The 17,208-nt window shown below is 35.9% G+C and overlaps 1 pseudogene; it reads left to right on the top strand.

The window, feature by feature from the left end:
* The first annotated feature begins 7,527 nt into the window (after nucleotides 1-7,527).
* Nucleotides 7,528-11,559, top strand: LOC114076858 (annotated as a pseudogene).
* The last annotated feature ends 5,649 nt before the right edge of the window (nucleotides 11,560-17,208 follow it).

Genomic DNA, 17,208 nt, shown 5'->3' with positions numbered 1-17,208 from the left:
CTTGATGTCAAATGCGCAATTCCTTTTTATTTATTTTTGTTGATACATGAAATATAATTGGTAAAATTAATATTGTTGATTTAAACATTTTCTATTTGATAGCACAATTTTAAATTATATAACAATAGTAAAAAATAAACGTGCAACGCACGTTGTCAGAAACTAGTTAAGTAAATATCTTAAAAGGATTTTACAAATTAAAATTCCCTTAGGTAAATAAATTTTCACTTTCAAAACAATCTTAAATGATTTTAGGCTTTCATTTTTCAAACAACTCTAAAGAGTATTTTTTTTTGTAAGCCTTAGCCAAATAGTTAGTTGTTGGATAACCACAAGTTAGCGGAATATTCTAGGTACTTTTAAAAACCTTCCTAAGACGTTAATAGGAATTCTCGAACCCTCTTTAAAAATTTTCAAATGATTTTTCTTGTTTAAATCTTTTGAAAACCACATTTTTCATGATTTTTCTTAAAAAATTAAGTGGCGACTTTCTAAAAGGTCGAAAATCTTATAATTTTTTTTTTTATAAGACAGAAATGGCGACTCTGCTGGGGAATGTGGAGGATTCTAACCTTAAGGCTAACATTATTTGGCCATAACTGCTTATTTGTTTTACTTTATTATTATAACTGTTGCATTTTTCATGGCATATTTCTGCGAAACGGCATGTAATATGCATTAGGAAAACAAAAGTTATGTTTGGCTTTCCACGACTTTCTTCAGAAATACACAAAAGTTCATTTGGAAGTATCAAACAAATAGTTGTAATGCAGTCATCCGACGTTGTTGGTAGCTTCACCCCGATATTTGTCCGACTCGGGTAACTGTCAACTTAAAAACTATTCTAGTAAGCCTAAACCAGCGAAACCAAAACCAAAGTTAAGCATTAGCCTGAAACGGCTTAATACCCAAGGTGTATTAAGTCCATTTAGTAGAAAACCACCAAAACCGTGTCTAAGGTCTTTGACCTAACGACACATCATTTTATGTGACATTTGAATGATGTATGTGTGAAAATCAATTTGGGGGTGGGTAAAACTAACTAGCTTCTCCTTTGTAGATATGAACCGTTTTCTAAAGTTCGACATGGTTATATCAGCGCCACCTCAACTCACGATGTGATATAATAATCTGGACATGGATCATAGAAGAACCCTCAATAAATACGTGGGTGCTCTGACAGAATTAATCAACATGAACGGTTGATCGGAACTGGTTGAGGTCCTTACGGGATATTGAGATAGCCAAAGAATGGTGTTTCGATTCGGAACCGCTGAAATTACCCCGACTTTGGAGGAGATAAGAGACTGTATAGACACAGTAGGCACTGGGATAGAAAGAATAGCGAGAAAAGAAGAAGACATCTTTATCCCTAATAAGCGTTCGGTAGAAAATATTGCGGACTGGTTCTGGTTGGGAAAAGACTTTGCCTACTGATGTCAAGAATCCCATGTAGCAGTCATGGATCTTTATATCAGATTTGTACATGCAAGCTTCTACGTCACTTACAATCGAGAGTTCAAGATCTCCTACAGAGAATGAAATGAAATTCGTCCGCTAGCATTTGTTGTAGCTTTATTGGGAACAATGGTATTCCCACATGGTCTAAGTCTGAGCATCAATACCCGAGTTATAACACTCGCGCATACTTTGTTTAAAGGGTATGAGAACCAAGGGACAACAAAGTATTATCCTATAGCTCCGGTCATCCTGTCCGATATGCATAGAGCCGTGAGAAAAAATAAAGAGGGACATCGATACTTCCAAGGATGCGAGTTGCTCCTTCAGTGGTAGATCCTCAGCAATTTAGCGAAGGGTGCTGGGACTCGGGAGATGCATACTACTGAAAACAAGAACACCCTTAATGATTTGAATGACATTTTGTATTGGGCGAATATGGACAATCGGAGAACAAGGGGGGATGGGCTCAAATTTTCTCCGAATTGAGAGAAGAATATCTCCAATGGATGCTCGACCGTTTCATCTCCAAAGAAGTCGTCGTGGAGAGCCATAGACAGGTTGTGCTTCCTCTACCAGGTATTCGGGAAATCTCCCTTATGCACCCTTTCGAGTCTTGCGACAGTTCGGGAGAAGACAAATTGTACCCAAAGAAGCGTAATATGGCGCTTATGTATATGATATTGGAGATGATAGAGTGCACGACGTGACTGAAATGTTCAGAGAATGGAAAAGTGCCAAGCGTATGGATAAGGACACCAACGCCCTTAACTTATTCAATACTAGATATGACAAGGGTTACAAAGAATTGCTGAAGAAGGACATACAAAACGTCTCCTCTTAAACCTCGTGTAGCTTTCGCAGCGTAACAGACAGAGAAGCTAAAGCAGTGGCCGAGCTACAAGAGGTAAAGAAAGAGTCCCAAGAGGTGTACGCTAAGTTTTTCAAGAACCAAGATACTCTTAAGAGGGTGAATCAAGAGGTGGAAAGACTGAGGCGTGGTTATGATGACTTCGATACCTTGATTAAGGAGAAAATCGAGAGGATGCGATAAGAAAGCTTGGAAGACAAAGGACGCCTGGGTGAAGGATTCTTGCTTATGTTAAGATATATGTTCCAGCAATACAAGACTCAGGGGGATGGCGACGGAGCAGGATTATCTTGAGCGGCATAATGGACTTCGCCTCTGCGTGGGGTTTTAAATGTATTTACGTTGTTTTTTGCCCCATTGCACTTTCAAATGGCCCCTGCGTGGGTTTGTCTTTAATATTTTATCCTCTATTTTCCCTTTGTGAACATTATTAACTAGTAAAATTTATTTCGGGGGGAATTGTTTATTTGGTTTAAATTCACACGTACATCGTCCAAATACGCTAGGCCTACCCTTGGCACAAAAGGGTCCCTCTGTATGCGTTAGGACCCGATATATGTGTGTTTAACTGCTTATGTTTTAGGTTTCTATGAATGAGGATATCAAAAATCCACTCCTTTCCAGAAATTTCCAAATGTACAAAAGTCACTATTACAAATATACGACCAAAACTTTCTGAGTCTTAAGTTCCTTATTCAAAAGAAAAATCCCATCTCCAAATCCTAAAACACTATTCTACCATCTCAGGAAAGGCAAAAAATCACTAGTATGGACAAGGGTAGGAACATCCAGATGGAACTCACTTATAGATCAATCGGGAAATTCAAGAAGCCAAGGAGGAAGGGCTCAGATTCGACATGGCCACCACATTTTATGAAGCTACAACTGTGACGCTGGATGAGGATATGGCATCACAGATGAAGAGAAACAAAAATGTTGAGATGGAGACAGAGGACTTGCGAGAAAAGTTGGACATGCTTCTGTGGAAAGTGCAAGAAAGAGAAGCAAGAGAGGCGGGGAGAGAATCAGAGACTTCCGCTCTGTTAGCTAAAAGCATGTCACTTGATAAGAAGCTGACAGTGGAAATGGAAGAATTCGCCTCCATGAGAGAAAGGATGGTTGCGTTAAGGAAGAAGAACAAATCCTTCCATAGCAACATGATTGATAAACTTCGTAAAATGAGCAAAAAGTACCCAGTCTATGAGCAAGGAGCCAATAGTGGTCCCGATAACGTTTACCCTGAAGCGACTGAGGAAGACGAAGACGAGGAAATCGTCTACAAACCTCCATTCCTAGGCCGTCTGAAAGGAGGAGACTAATGCACAAAGAAGGGAAATGACTAACGTGTCGTCATTATTTTATCTTTAAAAAGCTCTATTGTTGTCTTTCAATTTCCTTGTAATCGTAATGAACGAATGAATGAAAATGTTTTATCCTGTACTTGAACTACGTTGGGCCTGAATTCTCCTTGTGAGATACGTAGGCAGCCTTCCCAGGCCCGATCCCTATCTTTAATAATTTTCATTCCCCCATCATGTTACGAGAAGATACGAAGACCAAATCAACAGACATCATAGAGCTGCTGCAAGAAGACCGTAGCTCAACGTGATTTAGCCTTTCTGAGACAGCGTCCAAAACAAAAACAAGAAAACTTCTGCTTGTTAAAAAATATGTTTCCGTCCTCACTCGTGGGTTGAATTATCCCAAAACAAAGCAACTTGTGTGTTTATCTGCTCTCTATGTGATATTATGCATTTTGTACTCTGAATCTGCACTGACAAGTCTGCCTTTGAGTTGTTTTCCTTCTCAAGTACTTTGAAACTTATCTGTGTCAATCAAAAGCTGGCAGATCATCCCTATTTCAAAAGATCAAAAGGTCCCACAGATTCCATCCCTAGACGAAGCTCAGATAAAGGAAAAACAGTTATAGTTATATTATTACGAAGAAGTGAGTCAAACTGATGTTTTGGTGGCTTAACCCACCGTAGCAGACCAGAATGAGTTGATTCTGCAGTTGATGCAACAGATCTGCCTCCACCAGGATTTGCGGCTAACGCTGCTTATGGGAGGCCTCCAATCTACTTCCCTTCCTCAAATATGGATCCAGCCCAGAACCAACTATCTACACCTGCTCAGAATCAGTCAGTTACAGATCTGACTACCAAAAATCCAAAATATATTTCTACAACCTACCAAACTCCACCTCCTCCTCAAAACAACCACCCCAAATGGCACCTATCCTCAAAATACCCACCACAAAACCGCTCCACCACCACAAAATCAAAACCAAAATACTATCAATTCCCAAACACCCCACCACCACTTAAATCAGAATTCCAATCCTCAGACGTACCCAAAGAATTATCAAACCGCTCAAAATGCTTAGAGTCCCATTGTATCTCAACCCTTACCAAAAAGAGCCACTTTCCGAATTCACGTCCCTGCCGAGCACGATGTGCACGGTTTTGAGCTAGACCATTACGAGGAACAGGAAAAGGAGTGGAGGGAAAAAGAAGAGGTAAAGGTCGACATAAAGGAAGAGATAAAGAAAGCCATGAAAGATATTCAATGCGTCCCTGATATCGTTGGGCTTAGTTATGAAGACTTATGCATTCATCCAAATTGGAACCTTCTGAAAGGATTCAAAATCCTTAAGTTTGACACCTTTTGAGGATTGTTAAACCCTATGGCTCATTTGAGATCCTTTTGCGACCAGCTCGTTGGAGTTGGTAGGGATGAAGCTCTATTGATGCGGCTCTTCAGCCGTAGCCTATGCAGGGAAGCTCTTGGATGGTTCACATCGCATGAAACAAGGCAATGTCCCAGCTGGAATGCATTGGTCAAAGATTTTATCGATCGATTTTCTTACAACGTAGAAATTGCTCCAGAATGATATTCTTTGGAAAGATGAAGCAAAAATCAACCGAGAGCTATCGGGAGTTCGCCTATAGGTGGAGAAAAGAAGCGGCAAAGGTGATACCACCCATGTCTGATAAAGAAATTGTTGAAGTACTCGTGCGCGTGCAAGAGCCTGAATATTATGACAGAATTACGTTGCTCGTTGAAGCAAAGTTTGCCGAGATATTCAAGATTGGTGAGATTATCGAGGATGGTTTAAAATTAGGAATGATAGCCCGTCTAGCCGCATCACCTAGATCTTCTGGGTTGTTGAAAAAGAAAAAAGAAAAAATTGTTGTTGTTTCATTTGAGGGAAGGAAAACCCCCAGAAGCTTGTCATATTCCCAAGGTCGTTCCCGGCCTTCGCAAAAGTCCTACCAAGCTTGCTACACGCAAGCTCGTCATCCCAATAATCCTTCAATTTATCAGAATGCTACCGCCACTTATCCAAACGTCCAAGCTCCACTATACCAAAGTCCACTCCCAAATTACAAAAATCCATCTCCCATTTACTCAAATCATCCTCCACCCTACTAAATTCCATCTCTATACCAGGGTGTTGCTCCCAATTGTGCTAACATGCAGTCGAGCTACAGAGCACCCATTCCTGTTTATTAATCCCAAGCTCCACTATACCAAAGTTCCCCTTAAAATTACCAACCTCCATCGCCAACTACCAAACAAATCCATATTATAGAAGCCAAGCTCCCCGTCCAGATACCAGAAGTTATCAACAGGCGTCTCCTCCTCAATAAGGTAGTCATGACCCTCCCCAACCCAGATTCGAGAAGAAACCTTCAAAGAAATTCATTGCTCTCGCTGAAAGACGAACAAAGATGTATGAGCGACTAGTTACGACCAGATACATCCACCTTGTGGGGCCCAAACAAGTGGATGTTAATTAAAAATTCTACAGACATGATCAAAGATCTGCTTATCATTCCAACAGGGTTTGGGCATGATACTGAGGATTGTATCAACATCAAGCACAAAATTCAGCATTTGATTGACCAAGAGGTAGTCTTTCTCCAACCAGCGGCACCAAATGTCAACACCAACCCGCTGCCGAATCATGGGGGAAGCAATTTCAATATGATCGAGATAGATGATGATTGGTGTGGAATGAAAATTATTACTCCAATCGTTCATGTTGATTTGGAAAAGGCTGTATATCTTTGAGCATCAAAGAGAAGAAAGAGTTTGTTATTTTGACACCTGCAAAGGCTGTTGCTTTGGTGCCATCAAAACTCTAATCAAGCCTAAGTTCGTTATTGAAACTGCTGATGCTCAAGGCATGACCAGATCCGGAAGATATTACACTCTTGACGAGCTTGATCTCGGAGGTCAAAATAAGGATAAAGCTAAAAGGACAATAAGCGAAGGAGAAGCGGAGGAATTATTGAGAAGAATACAGTCAAAAGATTATTCTATCGTCAAGCATTTGGAGACGAATCCAGCCCAGATCTTTGTATGGGCCCTGCTGATGAGTTCTCAATCACACAGGCAGTCTTTGATGAAGGCTCTCGATGATACGTATGTACCCACGGGCACAAGCAGTGATAACGTGGCCGCTATGATTCACCAGGTTATTCGAGGGCATCGAATCATCTTTTGTGACGATGAGCTACCTTTCGAAGGGAGGTCACACAACAAGGCATTGCATATCACTGTTGTATGCCACGAAAAAGTTGTCAACCACGTCTTAGTAGATGATGGATCTGGTCTGAATATCTTCCACTTGTCGAGGTTGAGGCAGCTAAGCTTTGACTTTGAGAAGCTGGAACAAAACCAAGTCAACGGTAAGAGCCTTTGATGGGGTTCAGAGAGATACGTTCGGAGCAGTGAATCTGATCATCCTAATGGGTCCATCAGAATTCAGTGCACTGTTTCAATTATTGGATATCGATACCAGCTATAACCTTCTTCTCGGAAGGCCTTTCATCTAAATGGATGGATCTGTCCCTTCTACTCTACATCAGATGATGATGCTCGTTTTGAAGAACGAAGAGCTGGTTATTCATGGCGAAGGGAGTCACTCTGGCAGACAAGCATCGATCATTAATGAGATATCGCTGGGTAAAGATTTCTACTCAGTGGAGCTGGTAAATGCCACCGGTGCATACTTGGCCCCACAGACTCCCATGCCTACCATGTACAAGATGATAGCCACTATGATGGTGCAGAATGGTTTTGAACCAAGTTTCATATTGGGAAGAAATTCTTAAGGAATTATTGAGCCTATTCCAGTCATCATCAAGGGAGCCATATATGGTTTGGGGTACATCCCCACAGATGATGACATGAAGACGAAGAAGAAAAATGATCAAGCATTGGCTAAGCCGATCCCACATCTGTATCAATCCTTCCCAGTCCGGGAACATGCCGAGCATGAAGACCTTGGGGAAGGAATCTGTGACCTCTTCGAGGAGATCAATGCTGTTATTGAGAAAGAGGTCGAGCTAGCTGGTATCCGTGATGCTGAGCCAGGAGAGATGCTGCATAACTGGACCTCCACGCCCATACCAATCCCTCGAACTCCTTGGTAGAAAGGCATCGTTTCATGCACATTAAAATCGGTGGTAGTCTTGAAGAGGCCCGAGACCCACCATTATTTCTTAACTGTTTGAATTTTTGAATTTCCATTGTGATGTTCAAAGAAGGATACATGGCCCTATGCCATGGCCAAAGTTTACATTGTTTTTAAATTTGAATGAAAGCCTCTTTGTTTTTAAATTTATTTATTTAGTAGTTTGTTATACTTTGATTTTCTAACATTATTTGTTTGTGGTTTCAGTAATGAATGTTTTAGACCTACCAATGTCATGTCATGTCACGAGCTAAATGAACAAAATGAGGCAGGTGATGACAAGGTTGATGATTACGAAGAAGAAAGTGAGGAACCAGAGTATGTCGCCAAGGAATTTTGGCAGTTTGAAAACTAGCATAAGCCAAATCTAGAGGAAACGGAAACGGTAGATCTGGGAGACCAAGAGTGCGTTGAAGAGGTTAAGATCAACATCCAATTAAATGAAACTCAAAGAAAATGCCTTATTCATTTGCTTGCCGAATATATTGATGTGTTTTTCTGGGAAGTCGGTGACATGCAAGGGCTGAGTACCGATGTTGTATCTCATAAACTACCAATTAACCCGGATTTAGATCCGGTGAAGCAAAAAGATCGGAAGTTCAATCTTGGAATGAGTTTAAAAATCAAAGAAGAGATTACCAAGGAAATAGAATCTTTATTGGTGTAAGTGACACCATACCCAACTTGGTTAGCAAATGTTGTTCCGGTTGCCAAGAAAGACGGGAAAATCAGGATTTGTGTCAACTACAGAGACCTCAACAAAGCTAGCCCGAAGGATAATTTTCTGTTGCCAAATATTCATATTTTGATTGATAACTATGCTAAGCATGAAATGCAGTCATTTGTGGATTGTTAGGTAGGTTACCACCAGATTCTGATGGATGAGGAAGATGTAGAAAAGACAGCTTTCATTACACCTTGGGTGTATAATATTACAGAGTGATGCCGTTTGGCCTCAAGAATGCTGGTACTACCTATATGAGGGCTATGAAAACCATATTTTTTGACATGATTCATAAGGAGTTGAGGTGTATGTGGATGACGTCATATTCAAGTCCCGCGAATGTTCGGACCACTTGAAACATCTAAGGAAATTCTTTGGTCGTTTGCGTAGTTACAACTTGAAGCTAAATCTCGCCAAATGCGCTTTTGGAGTTCCAGCCAGAAAGTTGTTGGGATTTATAGTCAGCAGAAGGGGTATTGAGATCGACCCTTCTATGATTAAAGAAACTGAAGAGTTACCTCCGCTGAAGACGAGAAAAGAGGTGATGAGTTTCTTAGCGAGGTTAAACTACATCAGTCGATTCATAACTTAATCAACTGTGGTGTGTGAGTCTATCTTCAAGCTGTTGAAGAACGATGCTCCGACAAAGTGGACTGAAGAGTGTCAGACTGCTTTTGATACTATCAAGAACCATTTGTAAAATCCAACGGTATTGGTTCCTCCATGAGAAGAGAGTCCTTTGTTGCTGTATTTGTCTGTCTCAGATAGTGTATTCGGATGCATACTTGGTCAACACGACGAGACAAGAAAGAGAGAAAGGGCTATCTATTACATAAGCAAGAAGTTTACTCCATACGAGTCTCGTTATACTATGTTGGAGAGAACGTGTTGTGATTTGAATTGGCTTGCCCAGAAGTTAAGACATTATCTTTCTTCATACACGACATATCTCATTTCCAGAATGAATCAATAGAAGTATATTTTCCAGAAGGCGATGCCAACCGGAAAGTTATCTTAATGGCAAATGTTGTTAAGCGAGTTTGATATTGCGTATGTGACTCAGCAAGCGATAAAGGCACATGCTTTAACTGATCATCTTGCAGAAAATCCCGTTGATGAAGAGTATGAACCACTTAAGACTTATTTTCACGATGAATAAGTGTCATTTGTGGGTGAGGATAATTCTGAAGCATATCCAGGTTGGAGATTATTCTTTGATGGAGCGACAAATCATCAACGTAAAGGTATTATAGAGGTCTTAGTGTCAGAATCTTGTAAGCACTATCCCATGGCGGCTAAGCTCCGATTTAATTGCACGAACAACATAGCCGAATACGAAGCTTGTATTCTTGGTTTGAAAATGGCCATCGACATGAATGTCTACGAGTTGTTGGTTATTGGAGATTCAGACCTTTTGAATCATCAAGTTCAATGAGAATGGGCTGTGAAGAACCCAAAGATTATACCAAACGTACAGTATGTGTAGAAGTTGTGCAAAAGATTTCGTAATATCGAGTTCAGACATACTCCCAGAATACAGAATTAATTGGCCGATGCTCTTTCCACCATCGCTTTGATGATTAAACATCCGAATACAGATTATATTGATCCTCTGAATATAGATTTGAAAGAAAATCCAATCAATTGTTCCCATGTTGAAGCAGAATCAGACGGTTTGCCCTGATATTTTGATATAAAAAGTATTTGGAGTCTGGAACTTATCTGAAGATGCTACGTCCAATCAGAAGAAGTCGATACATCGTATGGCTCTCAATTTCTTTTTAAGTGGAGAAATCCTTTATAGGAGGACTCCAGATTTGGGTCTTCTTTGATGTGACGATGCTGTTGAAGTTGCAAAAATTATTGAACATATACATGCTGGATTTGTGGAATGCATATACATATATATATATATATATATATATNTAAGTGGTGATCGACTAGGAAAGTTCAATTGTAAATGAAAAAATCAATTTATTATTAAAATAAAAGGTTTTTATTAATCAAATATATTTAAAAAAATATTTTTCTCAAATAAAATAGCGGTCAAATGCAATACAATATTATAATTTTAATTAGGAAAGTCCTCTTAGTGATGCTCGACTAGGAAATTTCATGGTAAACGAAAAAATTAGTGTTATTATTAAAGTAAAATGTTTTTCTTAATCATTTCATATATAATTTTTTCTAAAAAATTTCTCAAATAAAATAGCAGTCCAATGTAGTCTAATCTAATAAATAAAAAAATGAATTGTCTAATTATAGTCATTAACGACTATATCATTATGTTATTTTGAAATACAATTTTTTATATAAAGCTCTTGGTGTAAGATCAAAATCACAATTTCTTATTGATAGTTTAGACTTGACAAGAAGAATTAGCAAGAATCATCAAAGGGTTGACATGATGAAAATAAAGAATGCAAGAAACTTAGGAGTTACGTTTTCTAAGTGAGGTGTTGGTCTGTTTAAAAAGGCGTGTGAACTTTGTATGCTATGTGGTGCTGAAATTTCCATTGTTTTATTTTCCCCAGACGGTAAAGTTTTCTCCTTTGGTCACCCTAGCATGGACATGTTGGTGGACAGATTCCTTGGGAGGACCTCCCTTTACCAAATAACGATGTCCATAATCAACAAATTGTGGCTCATAGAGAAGTTGTTATTCATAAGTTCAATACCAAGCGCATGAACCTCGAGGTGGCTCTACAGATGGAGAAAAATTGCGGAGGATCCTTTCTATAAATTAGGAAGAGAGATGATGGTGTATGGTGGGAAACTCCAATCGAAGAACTTAACTTAGTCAAACTTCAACACTTGAAGAATGCATTCAAAATTATAAAGCAAAAGGTTGAAAAAGAGGCAGAAATGGTGAATAATAATGCATTCCTATTTCAGACATTAGGAGGTACCTGGATTCCTCCTAATTGTGCTACCTAAAGTTCTTCATATGTATTCAATTTCGGTGGACCCTTTGCTAATAAGGTTAGTGGATCTACTTCTTTCATAGTTCCCAATTACTAGTTCAGTCGTCATTCCTAGTGCGCACGTTATAGAATTGTCGACAATAAAATATTATATTAAGTGTCTATGTTCATTTGTCAATTGAGTTATGATAAGTGTTGTGTTCACAAGTTATTATTGAGTTGAAGTCAGAACACTAAGTGCTGTGTTCATCATGTAATGTTTATCTGTTCTGATTTAGTAATGTTAATTATATATGTTATGTTCTTTGTCAATTTTCATGTGATTTTATACTTTGAATTGCATTACATATTCATCACTTGTTTATCAATGATATTACAAACGTCTGCGGACTCTCCTCCTTGAAATATTCTTCTACAATTAGTAGATATTTTAATTTGTGAAACACAACATCTTCATTTAGTGTCCAATAAGTTTGAGGGAACCCCTGGAGATTGCGTAAATTAGCAGCAAAGTCATCACTTCACATGGTATACAAGTACCTTTTCATCGGAATTCCTTAAGATTAGATTGCGAGTTCTTCTTATGATTTCCGCAGCAAAAGGATAAGATATATATATATAGTGGCAATCCAATATAAAAAAAAATTATCTCTGACATTTTTTATATATCAACCCTGCTGATTCGACAAAGACTTCTCTTAGAATCATAACTCAAATGTATAAGTTGAGGTGTTACAAAAGAGAAATCATATTAGTCAATTGAAAATACAACAAAAAAATTAAGTAATTTGATCTGTAACACATCTGTTTTGGAATATATTCTTGCATTGAAATAAAGGTGGAAAATTAAGACACAGGGACTTAAAAAACACTTTCCATAAGGTGGAAATCAAGACATCTCACATGATCAGCTGCATACTTTAGCCGAGTGGTTAATACAATTCGGTTTCTATTGTCATCATTTGGAAATATTCTTTTAATTGGTCCCATGCCTCACTACTCTATATAACTCTATACACAATCTCTATTAGTTGATTACCTCTCATTTCATGATTGCTTCCTTTAATTTAAAAGGCAACTTCAAGAAACATTTGTGTCTCATTGTATTCGTCGGAGATAGTGACCGATGCATTTTTTAATCGACAATGAATATATGATCAATTATTATAAGCTCTTTTATCAAGAGTTATCTTACCTACACTGTCCATATCAAAATTGGTACAACGGTTAAATTATCTCCTGTTCAAGTATGGTGTTTGTTGGGTTTTATTTGCCCTAAATTTCTTACCATAAATAGGTTTATCTTTTAGGAAAAGGTTTTGGATTGACTAATCCTTTTTCTGGTAGGAAAAGGTTTAGGATCCTATAAATAGAGCTATGTTCTTTCTAACTTAATCAACATTCACAATGTAGTCTTAATGACTTTGAGAGTTTTGGTTAGGGGGAGAAATTGTGGATCACAAGCTTGATATGTTATCACTTGTGTGAACCTCCCATGTATTCTGAGTGAATTTGGTTGAGGTTGTTTCCCTCTGTATTTTGTACTCTCACATTTATAGTGGATTGCTCATCTACTTTGTGGACATAGGTCAATTGACCGAACCACGTTAAATCTTTGTGTCTTTTGGTATATTTCTCATTGTCTTCTTACTCGTGGTATTTCGAGGTTTGCATTGCTAGCTTCCACATTTACACCTACTTATTTTTGGTCCTAACAAGTGGTATCAGAGCAAGATTCAATGATGGATTCAGGTTTAGTGGTTCGATAATCAATGATTGAACCAGGTTAGAAGGAGGTGTTCATATTGACAGGTGTAGTTCTAGCCGCAACCTTTTTTGACAGTATTGAATATTTTGTTGGAGAAATTGTTTCAGAGAGGTTCTCTGTGTTGATACATAAATTTTGCAAAGGAGATTATGGAGACGAGAAGCAAATTGTTGAAGATTAAGTCAAGAAGGTGGACAAATTTATTTTGTCAGAAATTCAGGCCAAGGGGGAGATTTGTTGGGTTTTATTTGCCCTAAATTTCTTACCATAAATAGGTTTTCCTTTTAGGAAAATGTTTTTGATTGACTAATCCTTTTTCTGGTAGGAAAAGGTTTAGGATTCTATAAATAGAGGTATGTTCCTTCTAACTTAATCAACATTCACAATGTAGTCTTAATGACTTTGAGAGATTTGGTTAGGGGGAGAAATTGTGGATCACAAGCTTGATATGTTATCACTTGTGTGAACCTCCCATGTATTCTGAGTGAATTTGGTTGAGGTTGTTTCCCTCTGTATTTTGTACTCTCATATTTATAGTGGATTGCTCATCTCCTTTGTGGACGTAGGTCGATTGACCAAACCACATTAAATCTTTGTGTCTTTTGGTATATTTCTCGTTGTCTTCTTACCCGTGGTCTTTCGAGGTTTGCATTGCTAGCTTCCGCATTTACACCTACTTATTTTTAGTCCTAACAGTGTTGAGGTCATCCTTGATTCCAACAAAAAACATTTCCTCAAATGTTGTACCTTTTTCTTGTGAGGGAGTTGCTGCTTGTTCTACAGATTTGCTTCCATGCTAGTTAAACTCGATCTGTGCCACCGAATCAATGCCTTTTTATCACTTGTAACAATTTTTCCTCCATGTATTTACAATCCCCCTTGTCATGAATCGTCACTTTGTTATACCATTTGGGCATGAAATTAAAGAATAATTGAGTTAGCAGTAGTGGAAAGAGTCGAGCTCCAACACAACCTAATACCTAAATCTAGCTTCGGCCCCGACTTCAACATACATGTTCTAAGCTTCAATGGAAGTAGAAATAAGCTTGATTCCTATGTAGCTTACTAAGGATTTATCTCTTCAAATTTAGGAGATTTTTTCCCTACATAATGGAATAGGCAAATGTCTCTTTATATTATTACATGCTCAAATTGTGGACATGTATGTTGCACTTTTATTCCTATCAAGTATTTCAAACATTCTAAAATGACATGAATAATAGTATAGCACACATGTGAAACTGTTTCAAATATGTAAGTGAAAATACGATTCCATGTGAAAATATATGTTGCAATAGCATAAAACAATTGCAAAAGATGCAATAATGTTATTGTTGAAAAATACACTTCAAGTAGAATTTGAATAATCTTGTTGATTTATATTATTAAAATTCAAACAAAATGAAGATTAATTACTTCATTCTTACGATCTTGCATTCAAAATGTCCAAATGAAAATTTGTCATCACACCAGCCATTTGAGTTTTAGCACTGTAGAAAAGTACCACTAATATAGATTGCTCATGTATAAGAAATTTATGTTGCTTAGTGTCGCACATGGAACTCTCATTTTCATTCCAAAATGAAGTTGTTAATCTCATTGATAATTGTAACAAAAAAAGAAGGTGAAGATGAACAAATATGTATGTGTTCGCAACAATATATTAGGTAGACAATAAATTAACAAAGTTAACCTTTTTCATTCAAAGAAACAATGTTTTAGGAATGTTTATTTAATTTAATTTGAATTTAGACAATTGACAATATGAATATATGAGCAGATTGCATAAATAATTCAAGTATTATCAAACTCACCATACATTAATAGAAGTTCTGTCGATTCAGTAACACTTACAAGGACAATAACACAATGACATAAAAAAATAATTCCCACAACAATGTAAATGATACAAGAATTACATAAAAATTTGGATTGCATACCAAATTCAATTTGGACAACCATATCTTAACTAGAAAATAAAAATCAAAACTTAAAATTATGAGCTAATACACAAATGATCTCAAGGAACAGGTCCCCTCTTATATACTTCTAAGTTGAACTATTATATCGTAAAAAAACTTCTCTTTTTCATAATTTCATCTTAGATACTTCTAACTTTAACTATTTTATTGCTAAGAAGCTAACTTTAGAATGATGTCATATGTTCTTCTCCTCAGTTAGTTTCTTGAATATATGGTATATAATTTACTAGGAAGAAGATGAGAATTTTATATGACAACAAAAAGAATATGATGATCTAGGGACAAACAAATTGTGGATATAACTTATTGGTATTTACAGTGATACTTAACTCTATTTTCACCTAGCAACATTCAATAATGAGACACAGAGAATCATGTCATATACATTTTATTTTTGGTTTCACAATTCAAAGAGTCACCGAATTGAAAGTTTCAACAATGAACACATTGAATCAGGACACATAACATATTTTTTGTTAAATATCTAATCGATTGTAATTATAATGACATAACATAATAAATAAAGTAAAGTTGTTGGGTTTCATATATTTCATTATATAATTAAACTATTAATATTTAACAAATTAAGTAACCATATGATATCTAATATAAAGATTATTTTCAGTAAATTGAAGGAGAAAATAAAAATAAAATACATTTTTTGGAAAATGTAACTCAGTTATTTTTTAAAAGGATAAATATGCCTAACAATTTTCTATGAAATTATTTTGTTTGAATTTTTGACTTAATACGTTTCCACTTTTAGAACTTAGTATAATATAATAATAATAGCAATAATATTATATGATTAGTATTCAATATTTAATTTATTAGATATTTATTAATATTTTTATTTAGTGTAGAGGTAAAATGATATTTCATTTTTTAACTAAAAATATAACTAATTTCTTTTTAAAAGGATTTAAATGTATGAAAATTTTTTATGAAATTTTTTTAGTTGAATTTCTGACTTAATACCATTCCAATTTTAGAGTTTAGTGTAAAATAACAATAACAATAACAATAATAGTAATAATAATAATAATAATAATAATAACAATAACAATAATAATAATAGTAATAAAAGTAATAATATATGATTACTATTTAATATTTAATTGATTAGATATTTCGAAAAAAAAAGTTTTAGTGTTGGGGTAACATGGTATTTCAACTTTTAACTTTTTTTGTTCCCAGTTTAAGTAATACTAGTGTCACGGCATGTGATTTACACTTGTATATCATATCATATAGTATATGATGTTGTAAAATCGAACTAATATTACTAAATTTACTATTTTTAGTCAATAATTATAACTAAAAGAATATTGGACAAATGCTTTTAAATCACTTGTATGGATTTTCATAAAGTTAATTATTTTTTGAGTAAAAATGACGAGATATCATTGAAACATTTCAAAATGAATCCAAAAAATTAAATATGGGAGACAGTGATATTCCTTAAGTAGTATTTGGTAAACAAACTTAACCAACAAAACAAAAAAACAGTATTAAGATAAGGTTATGACTGTAAAATACTTTATCATTTTATCTTTAAACGTGATATATCTCGTACAAAATATTATTATTCAATTAATATTTGCGTAAGGTTATGACATAGATGTAATTTCCAAAAACAAAAGTGTACTTAAATAGTGAAAGTCACTACTTTTATAAGTAGAATGTTATAGAGAAAAACATATTACATCAATAATTAGTTCTAAAGAAAACTGTCCTTAATTTTGCCGTATACATATCATATAGATATTGTCTTATAAGAGTATCTAATATCTTATATATGTTTTATCGTGATATAAAACATTAATCTTTTTCAATTAAATTCAGAAATTAAAAGATGAAAAAAATTAGTATTATTTATAGAATTTTTAATTTGATTTAAAATCATTTTATGATCAATCACTCTTTTCTTGGATAAAAATGAACACAAAATAACAAGAAATTTATACTTTAAAAAATTAATACTCAGCATAAATAT

This window comes from Solanum pennellii, chromosome 4 (assembly GCF_001406875.1).
Source record: "Solanum pennellii chromosome 4, SPENNV200".
Classification (NCBI taxonomy): Eukaryota; Viridiplantae; Streptophyta; class Magnoliopsida; order Solanales; family Solanaceae; genus Solanum; species Solanum pennellii.
The sequence above is the reverse complement of the archived record's forward strand: the minus strand, read 5'-3'. Positions and strand labels throughout refer to the sequence as shown.